At 35.3% G+C, this 15030-nt stretch overlaps 1 long non-coding RNA gene across 1 annotated transcript; it reads right to left on the bottom strand.

Moving 5' to 3' along the window:
• Nucleotides 1-956: 956 nt before the first annotated feature.
• On the bottom strand, nt 957-6029 carry LOC145722069 (uncharacterized). The gene is made up of 3 exons (XR_014146101.1): nt 5940-6029; nt 4697-4855; nt 957-1046 (listed from the first exon to the last, which is right to left on the bottom strand). It is a non-coding gene; the product is annotated as an uncharacterized LOC145722069 (long non-coding RNA).
• Nucleotides 6030-15030: the final 9001 nt, after the last annotated feature.

The raw sequence follows: 15030 nt of genomic DNA, 5'->3' as shown, positions 1-15030 counted from the left end.
GGGGGGAAAAAATAAGAAATTCAAGGAACAAAAGTGCATACAAAAATAAGAATACAAGTTGAATAATTTACACGACAAAAAACAGAATTAATGTAACAGTGAAATTAAAATAATAAATAGGTCTAAAATATCTCAAAGGCATTAAAGACAAGTAATGGTAATAATAAGCAGAAACAAAACGAAACATCTAGGGGCGCCTGGGTGGCTCAGTTGTTAAGCGTCTGCCTTCGGCTCAGGTCATGATTCCAGGTCCTGGGATCGAGCCCCGCATCGGGCTCCCTGCTCCGCGGGAAGTCTGCTTCTCCCTCTCCCACTCCCCCTGCTTGTGTTCCCTCTCTCGCTGTGTCTCTCTGTCAAATAAATAAATAAAATCTTTAAAAAAAAAAAAAGAAAACATCTATGAAATAGACAATATTTAAATTTTAAAAAGTTAGTAGCTTGGAGGAAAAGCAGAATATATACAGCAGAAAACCACCTTAAGAAACTCCTCAAAGGAAAATAAAATGAATAAAATTACTTAGCAATGCAAAATAAAAATAAAATATATGGAGTTTAGTAACAGGCATGTCAACATCCTCATACCTGAAGTTCTGGGCACAGAAAAGTAGACAGAAGAGAAAAGATTGAATAGATAATGACTAAGAACATAGCCCAACAACAACATAATCTCAAGATGAACTTAATTTTTTAATAAAAATTTTTAATAATTAAATATAAAAAGAAAATTTTAAAGCTTCCTAAGAAAGATTACATAGTCTACAAAGAAACTAGAATGAAATTGACCCTAAACTCCAACACTTGATGAAAGTTTTGAAAGTGTTAATGGCAAAGTCCAAAGCTAGCATTTTATACTTAGCCATATTATCATTTAAATGGAAGGGTAAAATGGGATGTTCTCTAGGGCTTCACTGCCTATAGAACTTTTCGCTCAGTAATCAAAGGTGGATATTGATTACCATATTGGAGAAGGCAGTTCTCGGTACTTGCATTCCACAAAAAGACCATCTTCAGATTTATTCTTCAAGCAACTACTCTCAAGGGGGATTCTATGAGATATATTACAAGTGTGGGTAAATTAATGGTTTAATGTAGTTTATTGTCATTTAGAAAAGTAAAACAAAAAGCAACAAACAAGACATACATCTATTATAATCAGAACTAAATTGCAAATAATATCAACATAGCTGGGTAAAGAAAGAAGAGAATAAGATGTAAGGAGATGTGCACACTCTATTCAGGGAAAAGACACTGATATTTATGAGCTTAACAATTTGAAACAGAAAAAGGATCAAGATGTATGTATAAAAGTGTAAAATGTGTAACTTTTAAAATAGCATAAAATGTTGATCTACCTAATGGAAGCCAAGAAAAAGCCAGGAAGCCAGGAAAAAAAAGAAAAGAAAGAACTGTGATAAATACAGCATAGAAATTGCAAAAATAAGTCCTAATTTAACAGTATTTTCAATATAGTTGAGTTTAACTCATAAATTAAAAACACAGACTTTTAGATCACATTACAAAAGGTAAACCAGCAATGTTTTGTCCTAGAAGAGATAAATTAAAAGACTATGGGGTCGCCTGGGTGGCTCGGTCTGTTAAGTGTCTGCCTTTGGCTCATGTCATGATCCCAGGGTCCTGGGATTGAGTCCTGCATCAGGCTCCCTGCTCAGTGGGGAACCCGCTTCTGCCACTCCCCCTGCTTGTGCTCCTCTCTCTTTCTCTGTCAGATAAATAAAATCTTAAAAAAAAAAACGACTATGTAGGAGTTAAAAATAAGAAATAAAAATATAAGAAAAGAAAGCTTCAGATAGAAGGGAATTCACTGTGTAAAACAAACAAACAAAAAAGAGAGATGGCATCAAACAGATAAAAGAAACTAAGTAGATATAATATACAAAGGAATGTCAAAATATATAAACAACTGGAAGAATTATAGGAAACATATCTCAAAGTAGTTTAAGACATTCTCATATTTATTTGAAAAATATGTTAAACTAGCAGACAAAATAACTGAAGTTATAGAAAATCTGAAGAACACCAGTATTAACCTTGAAATAATATGCATGTGTAGAGACAAATACTTTACATCTCAAAAAAATACATACTCATTTTTAGCATATTTGGAAAACAAAGTTGTGCACTTAATATCCAAAAGGAAATCTCAACAAATTTGATAGAATCAACAACTTATAAATTATGTTTGTTGATGACAATGAAATACAAATTTAGATTATTAATTTAATATGAGTGTACATTTAAATCATATAAAATTAAATAAAGATAAAATATAAATATATTTATGTATGTGCACATACTGTTATTAAATATGTATTGTTTTATAATAAAATCATAAAGATTAGTTAAAAATACTTAGAACCAAATGAAAATGAAAACACTACATTTCAAAAGTATAGGGAGTGGCTGATAAAGTAGAACCAAAAAGGATATAAATAAGTTTACAAATATTTAAGCAAAAACAAGATGAATTCTAAAAATGTTATCAAAATACCCAAATTTAAAAGTTGGTGAAAGATCAAGAGAGCAAACCCATGGGAGACAGAAGGAAAATAATAACTGTGAAAGTAGAGGTCAAAACAATAACAACCAGAAGAAAAATCAATAAGGAAGATTAACAAAATTAAAAAATAGCAACAACTGTGTTTTAAAAAAGAACAATAATTTAGCCAAATTGCTGCGAAGAGGGATAAAATAAATGAGAACATGAGAACATGCAAATACAATTCTGAATGTAAAAGAGAATTAATTGCAAACACAACAGAAGATTAATAGCTTAATAAAAGAACATAGTGAACAAATATACACTAATAAATTTGGAAACTTATGGGACTTAAGAGAAAACAAATAACCTTTTATAGTCTAATATTTTCTATCTTTTCATTTACTTGAAATGACTTTTCGTTTACCTCATGATGCATAATTTTAAGATCTGCTTTAAAGTCTTTATCTGATAATTTCAACATCTGGGTTATCTTGCAGCTGACATCTTTTTATTGCCTTTTTTTAGAATAAATCACATTTTTCTGATTCTTTTGATGTTGAGTAATTTTTATTTTCATTTTGTGTAAATATAATATTACATATATACTCTGGGTTATGTTGTAAAACCGCTGCAAAATATTGCGGGTTTTGTTTCAGGAGGCATTCAACCTGCTAGTCTTACACTCTACTTTCTGTGTTGCTTTTCATGTGAGTTGGTTGCAATCTCAGTTCAGTTCTCCAGGCCTTTGCTATATTGGTTTGAGTCTGACCCATGCATGTGTAGATCAGAGGTTACTCTGAAACTTGTCAGTGTTCATACACAAAGTTAAGGGATCTCCTTCTTTGGTTCTATCCTTCTATATGCTCTCCTTATTGTCCAGCATATAGGGGTTCCTTTTCCTGGTTACTTTGGCTCAAAGGATGGCATGATTTCTGTCAGCATTTTACCTCTGGCAGGGTGTGGCTTCCTGACTGATATCTACTTATGAAACATGCATGACCTTAAGAAAAAGAAAAAAAAAATTTTTTTTTTTTTACTCTCTTCCACAGTCCACCTGCTTTTTTTTTTTTTTAAAGATTTTTTTATTTATTTATTTGAGAGAGAGAGAATGAGAGAGAGCACAAGAGGGGGGAGGGTCAGAGGGAGAAGCAGACTCCCTGCCGAGCAGGGAGCCTGATGCGGGACTCGATCCAGGGACTCCAGGATCACGACCTGAGCCGAAGGCAGTCGCTCAACCAACTGAGCCACCCAGGCGCCCCTTCAGTCCACCTGCTTTTGTTTGAGTTTTCAAACTCTTGGGTATTTGTTTTTGTATTTTGTAGAGTTGATAGTTGTAATCAGCAGGAGAGATGAGCTGAAGCCCAGCACAGTAGTAGACTCTCCTGTGGGTTTTCTATTAAAATTTCCAGATACTAAATAACTCAACAGTATACTGCTTTCATTCCAACCTCTTTTAAGATCTGGGAGATAATCACTGCATTTTCATTTTAAAGCAGTGTGTTTTTATTGAGAAATTACTATGTGCTAATAAGCACCAGGAAGATAGGGGTAAAAGATGCAATCCCTGACCTCAAGAACTTCAAAAATCAAGAATAAAGACAGTTTAGTTAATAAAAAAATTAAATATGATAAGGAGAGCAATAGACACATGTACAGGATTCTATGAGCATTCAGAGGAAGAGCCCTTAATATAGCCTGTTAACTCTTCCTAGAAGAGGATATTTCTGAACTGAACCTTGAAGGATGTGTAGGAATTACCCAGGTGAAGAAGTTAGGGATAGGGAAGAAGTCCTAGGCATAGAACAAAGAATATGGTGACTGGTGTAAGGAGGCTGGTGAAAATTTTAGTGAAATCACATGAATCAGTATTGCATACCATAGCAGGTATGCCAAGATATTGATAAGAGATTAATAAAGATTGTACAAATGCTAGAGGAGAGACTTTGTCTTTGTGACATTGTGGAAAGAGGTGGGAAGGAATGGCATAGGGAAAACTAGATGGACTAGGAGGCTATGGTGGTAAACCTGATGGGAGGAGAGGGAAATATTCCCTGAAGTGAAGCAGAGAAGGTGAGAATAGAAGAAGTGAATGGGGTAGATTTGAGAGAGATTATGGAAATGATGTGAGAGGGTTTGGTAAGGGACTTGATGCTCCAAATACAGGAGAAGAAGTCCTAGGATATTTCCAATTCTTACTTGTTTTATAAGGCAAGTGGTTCCATTAAGGATCAATTTAAGAATTGTGGGTTGAATCTTGAAAGAAAGAGGCTCTGTTTAATTTAGATCATGTTGCAACTTGAGATGCCTGTAAGTTTCTCAAGTGAAGACATTAAATGGGCACTTGGATAAATTCAACTGGAATACAAAAAAAAAAAAAAAAGTTAGGGCTAGATGTAAATCTTTGGGAGGTCATAGCATTATACATGTTAGGTAGAAGGGACATTGGAGATTTACTTGATTTCTATTATTTTTCAGGGAAACCTCTCCAAATAGAGAGTTAAAGTGATTTGTTCAGTTGCTAATCACAGGCAAACTGGAAATCAAATGCAGGTATGTCATGTTTGTGTCACACGCATTAATACTGTGCTATGCTGCACTATTCTTCTATCTATGGTAGGGCAATACTGTTCCAGAAATTAAAAATCACATGCTCAGATGCCAGATACATGAGTGACAGTTTGGTTTTATTCCACAAAATTTCAAAAGAGTAGCTTTCATTCCTGCTCACAATTTATGTTTAAATTTCCAATGATAAAGACAATGAGCAGAATAGAATGAGAACACTAGTGGAAATGAGGAAGAAATAGAGTTTGACTGAAAATGACTATTTTGAAAAATAAGTATTTGAACCAACTAAGAGTCATTAAAGGAAGTAATATGTATTTATATATATAATATATATACATTATATATATTATATATATATATATATAAATATTTAAAATATATAATATATATAATAGAAAATAAAAATATATAAATATATATTATATATATTATATATATATAAAATGCCTAGAAGAGAATCTGGCACAATAATAAGCTCCCACTCAAGTAATTGTAGCTTTATTAGTTTGAAAACACAGCCACTGAGGTTATTCCTACAGTGTTCATTAAACTGTGAAAGACTATTCTGAAATTAATGGTCTAGAAGAGCTAAAGCACTGAGCATTCCAAGGGAGACAAGAACTACCCAGGTGTATCGTTATCACCTGAAGATAACTTTCTTGTTCAACAAGTTTCTTCTTGCAAATGAAACAAAATATAACCACTGATGAATTCACTCTTTGCTCCAAAAGCATGTGTATAATACTTGATATAGTTGGAATTTTCCCATAACTGTTAGAAAACCAGCTTATGGATCAAAACCAGATATATTTGTGCTGTAATAGCCCAAAGGTAATGTGGAAAATTTGAAGATTAAGAGATTCATTCTCACCTGTCGATGTAATTGAATCTGTCTCCGTCCTCCACCCTTTGACTAATATAAATGCTGTGACTATTCAAGAAGATCTTGATCAACGGTAAGATGAAGGGAAGTGGTTAAGTTTAACTCCCTTTTATTATGATTTCAGTAAATCTACATTAAACTTATATAGTGACCCAAACCACAGATAGGCGAAAAGCAGCAGCGAAGCCTTGTTCAGGGAGGCTCTACCCCACTGCCGGGCTCGACTAGCCGACAGACTAGCCTGGAACATTTCTACAGTTGTAATACATTAAGGAAAGTCTGTGTTGATTTTTTTTATTATTATTATTTTTTAGATATTACATATCTTTTTTTATTATTATGTTAATCACCATACATTACATCATTAGTTTTTGATGTAGTGTTCCATGATTCATTGTTTTTGTATAACACCCAGTGCTCCATTCAATACGTGCCCTCCTTAATACCCATCCCCAGGCTAACCCATCCCCCCACTCCCTCACCTCTAGAACCCTCAGTTTGTTTCTCAGAGTCCATAGTCTCTCATGGTTAGTCTCCCCCTCCGATCTCCCCCCCTTCATTCTTCCCTTCCTGCTATCTTCTTCTTCTTCTTCTTTTTTTTTTTTAACATGTAACGTATTATTTGTTTCAGAGGTACAGGTCTGTGATTCAACAGTCTTACACAATTCACAGCACTCACCATAGCACATACCCTCCCCAATGTCTATCACCCAGCCACCCCATCCCTTCCACCCCCCACCACTCCAGCAACCCTCAGTTTGTGCTGATTTAAAAATAACAACAACAATAATAACGAAAACAAAAACAAAACAGTGACAGGCCTCAACCCTGGTAATTACCAGCTTACAATGGGAGCGTAAAAGTGTTTTCTGAAGTTCCGTGGTCAAGTAGGGGTTTGCACTAGATGGCCTTGAGGGGTTCACTTCCACTCTAAGCATCTATCATGCTGCAGGTTGTTTAATGATGCATAGAGATTCCTCCCCGGCCCTTCAGAATATTGTTATCCCCCAGATACTGTTAAAATCTCTTGATCTAGTTACGCAGAAATATTTTATCTCTCTAGAGCTTATAAACGTGTACTTAACAAATTTTAGAGTTTCTTTATACTGACTGAGAATAATGAAACTCTGACTGACAAACTCACTTTGAGGGGATCTTCTTCTTCTTAATAGATTTTTTTAAAGACTTTATTTATTTATTTGAGAGAGACAGAGAAAGTGAGAGAGAGCATGACTGGGGTGCGGGAGGGTGTGGGCAGAGGGAGCCAGAGAAGCAGACTCCCCACTGAGCAGGGAGCCCGATGCGGGTCTCGATCCCAGGACCCCGGGATCATGACCTGAGCCGAAGGCAGATGCTTAACCGACTGAGCCACACAGGAGTCCCATGGGGATCTTTAAATGTTTTTCATTCTTTATGATCACGACTCTTAATCTTTTTTATTCCTTTAGCAGCTAACACAATGTTTGGCACGTGTGATCCATAATTGTCACATATTATCACATAATAGTCACGGTACTGAATTACAAGCAATAAACCCAAACCCTAGCTGATTTAAACAAGAATGAAAAGTATTAATACATTTTAAGTCATTTGGAGAATTTCTGGGAGAAATGGAAATTTAGGGCACCAAGAAAGGAAAGCAATGCAGCCAGAACCAGAGCCAACATCATGTCACAAAGTGTCAGTCCTGGGTTAGCACCACTTCCTGCTGCCATCATCATGTGCTTTGGCACCTGAAGATGGTGTCCCTGGCACTGCTGGACCAGCCCCAGGATTCTTCCCCTGTCACTGCCAGCCTTGCTACACATGGAAATGGACATTGCTGTCTCTCCAGGTATTTCCAAAAGAAATTCTCTCTATTTATTTGAATCCATTTTTTCCGTTTCAAAATCTCAGGAGACACATCTAATCAGCCACCCTTAGGTCATGTGCATATGCCTCAGCTCCCGGGCAAATGCATGGCTTTCCTCTTAAACACATAAGTTAAAGACTTCGTGGAAGTAGACAGCCAAAAGAATGGCAAATGTCTATGATAAAGGGGCCCAATAAATAGCTGCTGAAATGAATAGATGAATAAATGAGTGAACATTGTCACCTTGCATAAAAAGTGCACTTCAAATAGACAAAGATTTATACTGAAATGTAAAGATGTAAGGAGTCTGTCATGAATAGTTAACTTTATTTTTTAAGAAGAAGATATCCACAATAAGCATCTTGCTGTGCAGTTTAAAAAATAACAAGAGTGGTTAGTAGAATGCTAAGGAGAAGGAAAGGGAAGAGAGACAAGGATTATAGAAGTTAAAAAAAACTGTATTGTATCTGTGCTCTGCCCTATTCCATATGCTTCAGAAATTTCAGACCAACTTGAGAGATGAAACTGCAATCAGTAGTTGGTTTACTGATAAAGCTAAGTTAGGAGATGCCGCTTGGAGCAGGAGTCAAAGTGGATCTAATAATTCCCTGTAGTATCTATGTCCAGATGAAAGAGAAAGAAGAAAGAGAACTAAACACCCCACATCAAGGACATTTGTGCGATTAGTCAAATAACTCACTTTACTTCTATAGAGAGGAGTAAGAAGTAGGGCAAGAAGTTCCAATTATTTAAGGAACCATCTCATAGAATCAAGAGAAATTTTAATGGGTTTACCATTTATTATTCTTAAACTTCAGACTTCACTATTAATCCTAAAGTTTAACCAATCGTTGGTTGAATTATTTTCCCCCAAAATTCATATGATGAAATCCTAGCCCCCAATACCTCAGAATGTGGCTTTATTTGGAAATAGGGTCATTGCAGATACAATTAGTTAAGGTGAGGTAAACTGAAGTACAGTGAGCCCCTAATCTAATATGACAGGTGTCCTTATAAAAAGGGGAAATTGGGACACAGAAGCACACACAGGGAGAATGCCATGTGGAGATGAAAGTAGAAATCCAAGTGATTCTTGTACATAACGAGAAACGCAGAGATTGCCAGCAAACAGCCAGAAGCTAGGGGAGAGACATGGAACAGGTTTTTCCTCACAACCCTCAAAAGGACCCAATCCTGACAATACCATGATCTCTTGTAGCTTCCAGAACTGTGAGATGATAAATTTCTGTTATTAAGCCACTCAGTTTGCAGTAATTTGTTATGGCAGACCTAGCAAATTCCTGCACAGCTCTAGGGAGATCAGCAGAAGTCAGGATAGTCATGTTTCCTATTCACCAGAAACACTGCCCACAGATCTTTTGAGGCTTCTGTTTAGTCTAAATTCTTCTACTTCCCTATTTTCTCCACTCTTCAGAGCCAATCTCCTTCAAAGAAGTATGCATTTGCTGTTTCTACTCTCTTGTTTCATGCCAACTCTTCAAACGAGAGCAATCTAACTTGTTACTTTTATTCACCACTTCGCTGAAATTGCCTCCTTGAAGATCATGAATGACTCCTAGTTTAAAATTCATTACATGATGTTCAGAGCTGTTTAAATTGTTCCCTCCTCTAGGCTTATTGATTTGTTTAATCTTTGTTGGCTATTATGACATAGTCTTCAGTTATTTTGTTTAGCTCTTAAGGATTCCAAGACCATTCTCATTTTTCTTTTCTTCTCCTTCTGTGAACCCATCTGTAAGTGATCTTACATATACTATCTCTATAGTAATTATATTAGAATCTATATCTTAAACTGTGACATCTCTCCTGAGCTGAGATACGTATTTTCAAAGTTTTGGTGGACATCTCCACCTGATTATCCATATTTAAGACTAAATTTATCATCTTTGTTGCTCTCATCACCTGTTCCTCCATAAGCTCCTCCACAGTTTTATCAAAACCCACTCAAAAAATGGTGTCATCCGAGACTCTTACCTGTCTATCTCATTCTAGTTCAGCAAGCCATCAAGACTACTAGAGGATTTTTCCTTACAAATAAACTTCAAATATCACAACACACTTGAAACTCTCCTGTTATCAAATGTATGATGTATTCTTTAGCATATATAGCAGTATTTGACAATCTCCTAAATACTCCAAGTTATAGTGAACATATTCTTCAGTAGACTCAATCTGAACAACTTACTTTTTTACCTACCTCAGGATCAAGTATGTGTGCTTCCTGTGTGTTCCCTTAATATGTTTCTCTACTGACAGTACTAAATGTTAAACTCCTTGTTCAGTTGTCTATATATTCCCTGGGTAATGAGTTCCTCAGGAGTAAAGAGTCTTAATTCTATGGCCTAAAAACCAGGGCAGTAATTGTAAGTAAATGTAAGACTATGTTTGTTGAATAACTGACAGCCACCAGAATGTTTAGAAGCACTTACTACTTTCAGTTATATCACAACTGGAGAGAAAGAAGGAGAAATTTTATATCAATTGACTGAACTTGAATGACTTCCTCTGAATGCCAGAATTCCCCAGACAGTAAAATACCAGTGACATAAAGTCAAAATATGCTATTTATCCTTAGGGTTTCTTTGAGATCTGAAGTAGCAATGACCTGAATTGTAGCACATCTCCCTCCTATAAAGAATAGAATTCCAGTTTTCTCTTTCTCCATCTGTGTACATGACTGGAAACAAGGCAAGTTAAGTCTCCAAAAGGAAATCTTATCTGTTGCATATACAGTTGATCCTTGGTCAATGTGTGGGTTGCACAATTGCCACCTCTGGTTTATAAAAGTCCTTGCTACTCTCCTGATAACAAGAGAAACATTTTGTACTGTAATTTTTAAGTAGGGATTTTAATTCACTAAATAACTTAGCTTTTCACATTGCATTGTTTTGTAATGTCTGGTGGTCCCTTGTGGTGGGTCACTTCTCTCCAACTGCTGCCTCCTTGGGGGTAGAGATAAGCTTATGCTTCTTTGTTTTCTCTCTCAGAAAGAATGCACAGACCTTTCGTGCAGTCAAAAAATTGATGTATAACTTTTGACTCCTACAAAACTTTACTAAAAGCCTACTGTTGACTGGAAGTCATACCAATAATATAAACAGTTGATTAGTACATATTTTGAATGTTATATATTATGTACTATATTTTTTTTTTAATTTTTATTTATTTATTTGAAAGAGAGAGAACATGAGAGGGGAGGAAGAGCAGAGGAAGAAGCAGACTCCCCACTGAGCAGGGAACCCGACGTGGGTCTCAGTTTCGGGACTCCTGGATCATGACCTGAGCCGAAGGCAGACGCTTAACCAACTGAGCCACCCAGGTGCCCCTATGTACTGTATTCTTACAATAAAGTAAGCATGAAAAAAGAAAATGTTATTAAGAAAATCATGAAAAAGAGAAAATACATTTATAGTATCATACTATAAAAAATACACATAGTGAATCCACAGTTCAAACTCTTGTTCAAGGGTCAACTGTAGTAGAAAAATGATGATGGGTTAGCAAAAGACAAACAGAAATCCACCACATTCCTTTCCTACCATTCATTTTACAAACTTAGCTTTTACGAATGATACTATTTCAACAAAGGTTTCTACAACTAAAATAAAAAATTACCAGAATAGACAAATGTAAATAATGGATGATGAAATTCAGAATGCTGGTGAAGTCCACATGACCTTGGAGAGAAAGCTGATATAACCAGATAAAGAACTATTCTTCAAAATCCAATATAAAAGAAATCATATTTATCCCTTTAATAATAAATGTTTTATAAGTTAATGAAAAGATAAACTTCTAAAACTAAAATAACAAAAGTCACAGGGTGCAAAACATTAGATTAAAAATGGTTCTGGTTCTGGTTCTGGTTCCTTCTTGTGGATATTTAGAAAGCACAGTTATGCAATGCCTACTCTATTTTTAAGAATCTACATTCCTAAAAATCTTGTTCTAGTTGTCCTGAAATAGGAGACCCTAGGAGATCCTTGTACTATGTCTCAAAAAGATCAAAAGAAGCATTAGAGTCCAGAGACATTTTTTAGGTAAGCACCAGTGTAGCAAGCTCAGATGCTTTCAAGGAAAGTAACAAAAATGAATTAAGGAGTTTCATTTGGTGTGAAAGTATTAGTACCTCTAAAAGTAACAGCATTGGTGATCTCTAAAAAAAAAAGGGGGGCTGATCCAATGATGCCAGATTTTCTGAAATTGTTTTCCAAAAGAAGCAGTAAAAATATTTGTAATCTAAAATCTTCAATATTTAAATATCAATGTATTCTTTTATAACACTGTGCAGGCAAAACAAAACAAGTCTGCAGTCCTGCCTGCAGGCAGCTAATTTGCCACCTCTGGTTTATAAAAGTCCTTGCTACTCTCCTTGATAACAAGAGAAACATTTTGTATTGTAATTTTTAAGTAGGGATTTTAATTCACTAAATAGCTTAGCTTTTCACATTGCATTGTTTTGTAATGTCTGGTGGTCCCTTGTGCGTAGGTCACTTCTCTCCAACTGCTGCCTCCTTGAGGGTAGAGATAAGCTTATGCTTCTTTGTTTTCTCTCTCAGAAAGAATGCACAGTAAGTATATTCACTACCTCCTTGTTGGTGGGATAATATAATAAGCGTCCCGAGCAGACCACTCTAGCTTGGCTCTTCTAAGGCCTTTGAACACGTAACACAAATAAAAATATTTCAGAAACTGTCCTGCTGGATACATGACTTAGTCTATCATTTTGCTCCTAAATCTAAAACAAAAGCAGTAAACAAATACCACACTAGCCCCACTTCTGTGTTTCACATTAAAAAGTCTGAACAGTATTAAATGCAGGTTTAAGCTTTCAATTAAATTCAATTTCATTTATTCATTCAAAAGATATTTACTGAGTTCCTATTAAGTGTCATACAGTCTTCCAGGTGCTATAGATGGAGCAGTTAATAAAACAAAGGTCCTGCCTTTATGTCTAGTAAATTTTTACAAGTGGTTTTGTAAAAAATATGCTGATTAAAAGATCTGGTTTTTTTTGTTTTTTTTTCCCTTTCTTGTCTTTATTTTAATCTTAGAAAATACTCAATGTTAAAGATATAATTTTTTGATTTATGATCTATTCTTAATTGAACACAAGAAGTCCAGTTACAAACTTTTAAATAATTATGCTCAATAATTAAACAATCAAGAAAAAATCCATTCTATTTTGTTTAAATGATTCAAAGGGAGTTGAAAGTAATGGTCTATCTGGCAGAGTTGCGTGTAATTATTTTACATTAATATTTGCAATAGACCAGAACTTAGGCTTGGAAATATACAGTGCTATGGGGGATATTACAGAAAAGACTAGAAACTAAGTAGGTTTGTATAATGTTGTACTAAGTAGCTTTTTATTGTTGTTATATAAGAAAATAACATATTGCTATTGCCGTTAGTGCAGCTAGCATGGAGATTCAGACCTTCAGGAATAAACCCTGATAGGGTGATCTCTGGCTGATGTTAACATTTTCTTCTTAGCAACACATACTTGCAAACAAAACAGCATATATTTGCTGTGACCTTGGGGAAACATCAGTTTCCTAAAGATAAATTGACCAACATATAAAAGGCATGTAATTCCAAACTAATCAAACATAAAACAACTTAAATAACTGGCATTCAGGAAATGAACACAATAAAAAGGAGTGCAGAATCATGTCCTTATCTTGAATGCCTTTTACAAAAATTGCAAATGTGAAAAGGATGGCTACTGCTTACACAAGTACTTCAGTATTTTTTGCTCAAGCTTTTAGAGCCTCCAGACCTTCCAGGCAAGCAGAAAGTTCTACTGTTAGTCCTTCTGATTCTGCCTTCCTTGTTGTCTCTGGGTGAATGTGAGGAGAGAAGTAACCCCTGAGGTCTATCCTAGAGCCAGGGCTTCTTGGCAAGCCTGATAAATAAACAGCAATTAGTAGATTTACTTGCAAGTCAAGACTCAAGCAGCAGTGGTGACTTTGTCTTCTTTCAGTCCCTACTTCTGCCTACAGTACCTCATGCCCTGTCGCAATCCTCTTCTTAAAGTGCCTTCCTGCTTTCCAGAGCATCTATCTAACAGCACCTTTCCAAACATGGTAGCAGGTAGTCAAACTTAATTACATGACTTTTTAGGATTTTTTTCTTAATATTGATAAATTTACCCAAAGAAATAGATGTTCTCTAGTCCAAATATAGTAAGATTGTTCTTGAAAAAGAAAGTGCACAGCATGGAAAATAAATTTGTTTAGGATATGATTTTTTGCTCTTTAATCTCCAAAATTACAATGAAGAATAATGCATGTGTTGAGAATTTTGGTGATTACTTCTTGTCTCTGGCAATTAACACTCATCACAAGGAATAATTCCCTCCTCAGCCTCAAAGAACAGATTTTGAATTTAACATGGTATAATGGGGAGACTGCAAAACAGGAACCAACGGAGTTAGGTCCTGTTTCTAAGCATTCTGTATTTAGAACAGTCGAAAGACTAAAAAGAAGTCATATTTGGATTTCTTTTTGGATTTTCATTTTGGATTAGGAAAAGCCTAGGAAACTACCTAATCAACTTCCTTAAATTTCTAAGAGAGAGGATCTTTTGGCCTTTATGTGAAAACTAATTGTGAAAGGCTTATTATTGTAGCACTGCTCATAATTGTATTACAATTAGCTTTATTCATCAAAAAGTTCTATGCAAAATCTGTACTTTTCAAATCCACTGTTGGTTAAAGTTCTGCCTTTTAGAGTCACAAGAAGAAGCAGGTTATGTCCCCATATATGGCTAGATTCACATATATTCCACACTGGGATTATTTAGTAAAATACAGGGTGCAAAATGAATGGAAAATTAATACATATGGGCCCTAAGTTTGGAAGTACCGCAGGAAACATTTCAGTTATGCAATAAATATTCATTTAGCTGTGCACTACACTGGGCACTGGAAAAGATCATTAAAATAAATTGTCTGAAATCATATCAGATAAAGGGCTACTATCCAAAATCTATAAAGAACTTATCAAACTCAACACCCAAAGAACAAAGAATCTAATCAAGAAATGGGCAGAAGACATGAACAGACATTTTTCCAAAGAAGACATCCAAATGGCCAACAGACACATGAAAAAGAGCTCAATATCGCTCGGCATCAGGGAAATCCAAATCAAAACCTCAATGAGATACCACCTCACACCAGTCAGAATGGCTAAAATTAACAAG

This window comes from Leptonychotes weddellii, chromosome 6 (genome assembly GCF_054177405.1).
Source record: "Leptonychotes weddellii isolate Sample4059 chromosome 6, ASM5417740v2, whole genome shotgun sequence".
Taxonomy (NCBI): Eukaryota; Metazoa; Chordata; class Mammalia; order Carnivora; family Phocidae; genus Leptonychotes; species Leptonychotes weddellii.
Note: the sequence above shows the minus strand (reverse complement) of the source record. Positions and strands in the feature narration are given on the sequence as shown.